Source organism: Nyctereutes procyonoides, unplaced genomic scaffold (genome assembly GCF_905146905.1).
Source record: "Nyctereutes procyonoides isolate TBG_1078 unplaced genomic scaffold, NYPRO_anot_genome, whole genome shotgun sequence".
In the NCBI taxonomy this organism is placed as follows: Eukaryota; Metazoa; Chordata; class Mammalia; order Carnivora; family Canidae; genus Nyctereutes; species Nyctereutes procyonoides.
Genome location: NW_026575034.1, coordinates 15,064,773 through 15,070,772, shown reverse-complemented (window position 1 = coordinate 15,070,772; position 6,000 = coordinate 15,064,773). Strand labels below are relative to the sequence as shown.

The 6,000-nt window shown below is 56.7% G+C and overlaps 1 protein-coding gene across 7 annotated transcripts in view; it reads left to right on the top strand.

Annotated features, from left to right (window-relative positions):
* Window positions 1-1,726: 1,726 nt before the first annotated feature.
* The window catches only part of TEAD1 (TEA domain transcription factor 1), a 268,997-nt gene continuing 264,723 nt past the window's right edge, over window positions 1,727-6,000 (top strand). For 2 of the 7 annotated variants that reach the window (XM_055317562.1, XM_055317563.1), the window contains exon 1: window positions 2,796-2,944. The gene's annotated coding sequence lies outside the window, so the exon portion shown is untranslated. Of the gene's footprint in view, window positions 2,026-2,793; window positions 2,945-6,000 lie in introns of those variants that run through there. The other 5 variants (XM_055317566.1, XM_055317567.1, XM_055317568.1 and 2 more) reach the window with 5 other exon arrangements.

Sequence of the window (6,000 nt, the reverse complement as noted above, 5' to 3'; positions counted from 1 at the left end):
AACGGGGGTTTAGCAACCCCACTGTCTGGCTTGCACCGGCATCAGACTTTGGTACTTTTAGAAGATGATATTTGGAGACGGATACGCCTACTACGCTTTTAATGCCAAATTAGTTATGTTTTTCTAACACGTTTCCAAAAACCAGGGCAAAAGCGGCTGAGGTCATTATTGCCAACCTCACTGTATCACCTTGTCATTGCTCGCAACCTAGAGATAAAATGCATTAGTATGTACCTGCGGTGGCGGATACCCACACTCGTGAGCAAACAGTGTAGAAACGCAGGCTCACACAAATGAACACAATCAAGACTGGGGGAAATGTCAGTAAGCTGGGCGGACTGCATCAACGCCAATATCCCGATTGTGATATATTGCAGTTTCGGGGAACATTACCACTGGGGAGAGCTGGGCAGTGAACAAAAGATTTCTCTGTCCTCTTGGTTTGTTTGTTTGTTTTTTAACATGTTAATCTGCAATTACCACAAAAAAGTCTCAATTCAAAAACATCAGTAAAAGTCATGTTTTGTAGAAAAAGTGCCGTACTCAGTCACATTCTGCTTCCCTCAACTGTCCATAAATTCGGTCTACCCACCGGGTCCCCGAGGTCCCTTTTGCGCCTCCAAAGGTGGCGCTGGGCCCTACCGTGGCACCGTGAAGCGCAGTTCATCCGCACGCACAGGAGCGGCCTGAAGCGGCCGCACGCAGCATCCTGAGGTTCGCGGGGCGCTTTCCCCGCACCCCCGCACCCCCGCACCCATCCCTTTCCTTTCGAAAAGCACAACCCGCGGGGGCGAGTGAGCCCCGTGTGCGGAGCGGGTCGGCGGGGCCGGTGCGCAGGGCGGGAGCGCCAGCAGCCGCGACTGCGCTCTTCTCCGCTACGTCCAAGGGCCGCCTCCGACTTGCCACGGGCGCCCCGAACTTTCGCAAAGTGTTGGAGGGAAGACAGGGCAGCTGGGCGTGCGGGCCCAGGGAGGCGTCCACGGCGCCGCCCGACGAACCACCGCCCGCGCTTCCAGAAAAGACACTTCCCTTCCCCGAACCTGCGGGCGTCCGCGGGTCCCGGAGCGCTCCGGGCCGCCGCCGCGCCGCCGCGTCCCGCGTGGGGGAAACTGAGGCAGGGCGGGCGCGGCGCGCGCAGCTCCCGCCCCGCGCGGGGAGCCCGGGCTTGCAGGGTTCGCCGCCGCGCGGACGCGGGCACCTCCGGGCCGCCCTCCGCCGCCGCCCCGCCGCGCCCCGCCCCGCTCCGCTCCGCTCGGGACAAAGCCGGAGCCCGCGCCGGGAAGCCGGGAAGCCGGGGGGCGGGAAGCCGGGAAGCCGGGAAGCCGGGGGCCGGGGGCCGGGGGCCGGGGGCCGGGGGGCGGGGGGGGCCGCTCCCGCGCGCGCCCCGCTCCCCCGTGGGCGCCAGGCTCCTCCCCGCCGCCCCAGCGGCGAGGCGGCCGAGCGCGGCCCGCCCCGGAGCCCCATGACGTCACCGGCGGCGGCAGGCCCCGCCCCGGCCCCGGGCGGCAGGCCGCATGACGTCACCGAGGCCCCACCCCTCCGGAGCGAGTTCGGTCCTGGCGTTCATTTCATTCCTGTCCTCATTCCGAACATTCTTAGCATCGCTCGCGCCGCGCCGCGCCGCGCCGCCCGAGCCGAGCCGAGCCGAGCCTCTGCAGCCGCCGCCGCCGCCGCCGCCGCCGCCGCGGCCCCGCCGCCCGCCGCCCGCCGCGGGCGCCCCCGAGCACTTGGCAGACTCGCTTCCACCCTGCGGGCCGGTCCGCGCGGCGGGGCCCGGGCCCGGGGCGGCCGCGGCGGGACGCAGGCCATGCGGTGAAGCCCCCGCCGCCCCCACCCCGTGCGCCTTCGCCCGCAGCCGCGCGCAGCCGGGCCCGGGGCAGGAGCGCCGCGCGGCCGAGGGGTGGGGTGGCCCGGCCCGGGCACCGGGAGCCGCGGAGCGAGCCGGGCGCGGAGCTGCGGGCCGGGGAAGCGGCGCCGAAGTTTGCCTGCGACTCGCCGGGCGCCGCGGCGGCTCCCAGCGCCGAGGTAAGTTGGCGCGCGGGGCTGCGGCCGGGGCAAGGGGGGCGCGGGGCGCGCGCGGGGCAAGGGGGGCGCGGGGCGCGGGGCGCGCGCGGGGCAGGGGGGGCGCGGGGCGCGCGGGGGCCGGCGGCGCCTCCGGCTCGGGCCGCTCCGCTTTGTGTGCGACGGGCGGGCGGGCGGGCGGGACCCCGCGGGACCCCGCGCCCGCCCCCCCCCACCCCCGCCCAGGTGAGCGCCGCCGCCGCCGCCGCCGCCGCGCGAGTTGCCGGGACGCCAAGTTGGGCCGCGCTGCCGAGCCCGCGCGGCAACAGGCGGCTCCCCGGCCGGCCGCGCCCCCCGCGCCCCCCGTGCCCGCCCCCTCCCCCGCCCCCGCCCGCACGCGCGCTCGCGCACACACAGGCACACGCACACGCACACGCACACGCTCGCAGCCTCGGGCACTTTGCACGGTTCTCTCGGGGAAGTCAGAAGTTCGGAGCGGCGCGGGCGCGGGCGCGGGGGGCAGCGGGCGCCGCCTCGGAGCCCCGAGCCGGCCGGCCCCCCCGACCCCCCTCCCCGGGGCCCCCTCCTCCCCGGAGCCCCCGCCGCCGGCCCCCGCGGCCCCCCCGCGCCGGGCCCCCCCCCCGCCGCGGCCCCGCCCCCCCCCGCCCTCCGCGGGCCGGGGGTCCGGGGTCCGGGGTCCGGGGTCCGGCCGGCCGCGGGGTGGCCGCCGGCGGGGCCCGCTCCTTCCCTAAGATGAAAGCAGGCGCGGGCGCCTTTGCCGCTCCTCCAGGACTGTGGCCGCCGCCGCCGCCGCCGCCGCCGCTTCATTGCACATTCAAGTGGAAAATTTTCAGGAGTCAGCAGAAACCCTGTGTCCAAAAAAGACTGAGTCGCACTTACCACCAGGCCCTGGAGGAGACTCTCCCTGGAACACTTGCCTTCGGTAGGAAATACTGGGGGATTTGTTTGTTTATTGGAAGAGAGGATCCCCAGGAGAGGAGAAAAATCAGGGGGTGCTTCTTAGTCTTTGTTCGTAGCAGCAACACTGTTTTTCCAAAGTCCAGAGGCCCGTTTTCAAGAAAGTTCAACTTCCATGAGTTTCTCTTTTCTAAAATGCATTCGTGTGTGTGTGTGTGTGTACATATATATATATATGATTTTTTTTTTTTTGGACTGAAGGAGCGTTTTTAAATGAGTTGAAAACAATAGGGGAGCTCACACTTGCCTTATTCTTCCACGAAAATAAATAAAATCCAGATCATCATTTTCTTGGCTTTTTAATTGTCTTTCTTTCTTTTTTTTTTTAAGATTTATTTAAGGTTCGAATGGTGTCACTGTATAAAAATATTTATGAAACAATGAAATAGCAGCCACCAGCATTTCTCAGGAGGCTTGTTAACTTCTCAGAAGCAAGTGGCTGCCTGTGATTTGCAGAAATGAAAATTGACCTCAGTGAGCGCTGGAAACTTAGAGACAGATGATGTTCCAGCAGCGGGTAATGTAAAAAGGCCTGTTTTAAAAACAGAGCCTTGGAGGGAGCCCAGGTCCTGGGACGGAAAGGTTTCCTGCGAAACCTATCGGGTTTCAAAATGGTTAAACAAGAAAATTTAAAATGCTGCAGATATTGCAAAGGAGCAGAACACTTAGCAGTTCAGGGCAACCACATGTTTCTTCCTCCCCACCCTTCTCCTTGACGGTTTCTGGAAGTTTTGGTGGTCTGATCCGGTTGCTGGTGTGCTGAGTGCCTGCAGGTGGTTACCTGAGCAGGGCGGTCCCCTCGGGGGCATGGGATCTGCCTGCATTGTCAAAGCAGGCAGTGGGCTCCTTTCTGTGTCTGTCGCCCGCCGGGGATTCCTGCCGGGGTGTCATGCCCGGGGACACTCTGAAGGCAGTGCTGGGGCAACGTATCTCGGGCTGTGTCCAGAGCTTCATCCTTTCACTGTTGGGCTTGTGCCCTTTTGTAACTAGCACAGACGGTCTTTGGGGCCAGACTTAGATCCAACTTTGCTTAAGAACCTTTCCTCTTCAGAGGGAAATAGTAGAACTCATTACAAAGTGACTCAGGAAAGACAAATGGATTAGTTGAACCTTTGTCAACAGCGAGGTTTTGAATTGCTGATTATTTTTTTTTGGGGGGGGGAGGGGGGAAAGGCTTAGTTTTCTAATCTCACTATTTCCATAAATGGTCACAGATATTTTTGTTTAGTATTTCTTTGTGCAACTCGGTGTTGAGCTCTCAGGTTTCAGATTTTAAACCGAGTTTGTAATTCTTTTATTTGTTGCTGGTATTAAAAAATGAACTGATAAGCTGTGTTCCTGGTTCTTGCTGATGGTATAAAAGTGCCAACGTAGACCATTTTATTTTTAAAGTATTATTTGATCCACAGTTTTAGGGGATTATTAGAATAGTCTTTTTTTTTTTTTTTTTTTTTACAATTTTGAAACAAAACCAATGTGACACTTTGCCTTGACTGTAAGATTTTTTTTGAATATAAGATATAATCTTTGTATAGATTCCTCCTCTTAGTGATCTTTCATAAAGTAAGAAATAGAAGTCCATCCAGAGAACATGCTTGAGACATTGATGGAGGGTTTTTTTTTTTTTTTTCCTTTTCCCAAAACATAAACCAGGACTCATCACGACATATACTTAATGAGATTTAATTTAAAGAGGGAGTGCAACCTAGTTTAGTTTGAGCCGGATTGAAACAAATTTCTCAGGGAGAGGCTGCAAGGCGCTTCCTTGCATTGTGGTACAATGTGTGCCTAGGCCCCAGCAGCAGACTGATTATATGTGAGGGCAGGTTTGGGGTGGGTTGGGGGGGGGAGAGGGGGGCACTCTGGGAGAAGTCAGCTTCTTCGTTTCCCTTTTTTGTCTCTGTTACTTTATACAGGGAGAATTATGTATTCATACACTCTGGGGACCAACGTCCCCTTTTATTAAGAAAAAGGACAAGCAAGTCTTAAGGAAGAGGGTGTTGGATTTTTTTTTTTTTTTTTTGCTGCCTGTGCTTTAGTCCTTTAGAAACAGTTTTGAGTTCTGACGCTGCAGAACAGTGAGTACAGGAGGGCATTTCTCAATGGGAAAATTTGAGAAGAATATACTTGTAGTGGATCATCCATTTCTAGATCATATTTGTTATATCTTCAGGAGAAAAGTATGTAACAGGAACAGTCAGAGAATGTAGATCTCAGATGTTAGATAGGCCTTTGAAGAAATGAGCTGTACTATTAACCGTGTTTGAAGGTTCCTTGTTTTAGAAAGGGATCGATCTCTCCTACATGGTCAAACCAGAGCCTGTGCATCTGTGGGATCACTTTTCTCTCTAATCTCGTGTATTATTATGTGTTAATTGTGAGCATAATTATATTGCCTGCAAATGAAAATCGTGGTGTTTTATCACTCAAAAGGTTGGTGCAAATAACTGCGTTTGTGATCCAGTGTAAAGTGACCGTGTTCACATGCAGACAGTAGGTAGATAACACTTTCAAGCTTGTATTTTGGGCACGTTGTCTTGTTTCCAATAAAGAGATTGCGAAAGAATAAAAATGCTGCTGAGTGAAAGCTGTGCCTAGGGGTTGGATCCATTTAGTGATAAAACTTTTCAGGTCTGTTTTTTATTCCCCAAAGACTGAAGAATACTGTCCAGAGCGAGTGTCTGGCTTTCTCGGTTGCATGGCGAGGAAATCAGAGTCCACCTTTCTGTTGACCAAGGCGCGCACTACGGCTTCCTCTTTAGAGTTCAGAGACTGGAACTGCCGCAAGCGCTGGTGTCCTACTTCTGAACTAGGCACAAAAAAAAAAAAAAAAAAAAAAAGTATATTGTAAGCTGCTTGTCCTTTGACAAACTTGGGCTCTGCTGCTGGGGTCCTGGACTGATTGATGGCTAGAATAATCTTTGATCGCTGCCCGGTGCTTTTTCTTACTTTATCTGTAGAAGCCACAGATTGCCCTGTGGTATTTCAATCAGATCCCAGATCATGTTTGAACAATATCAG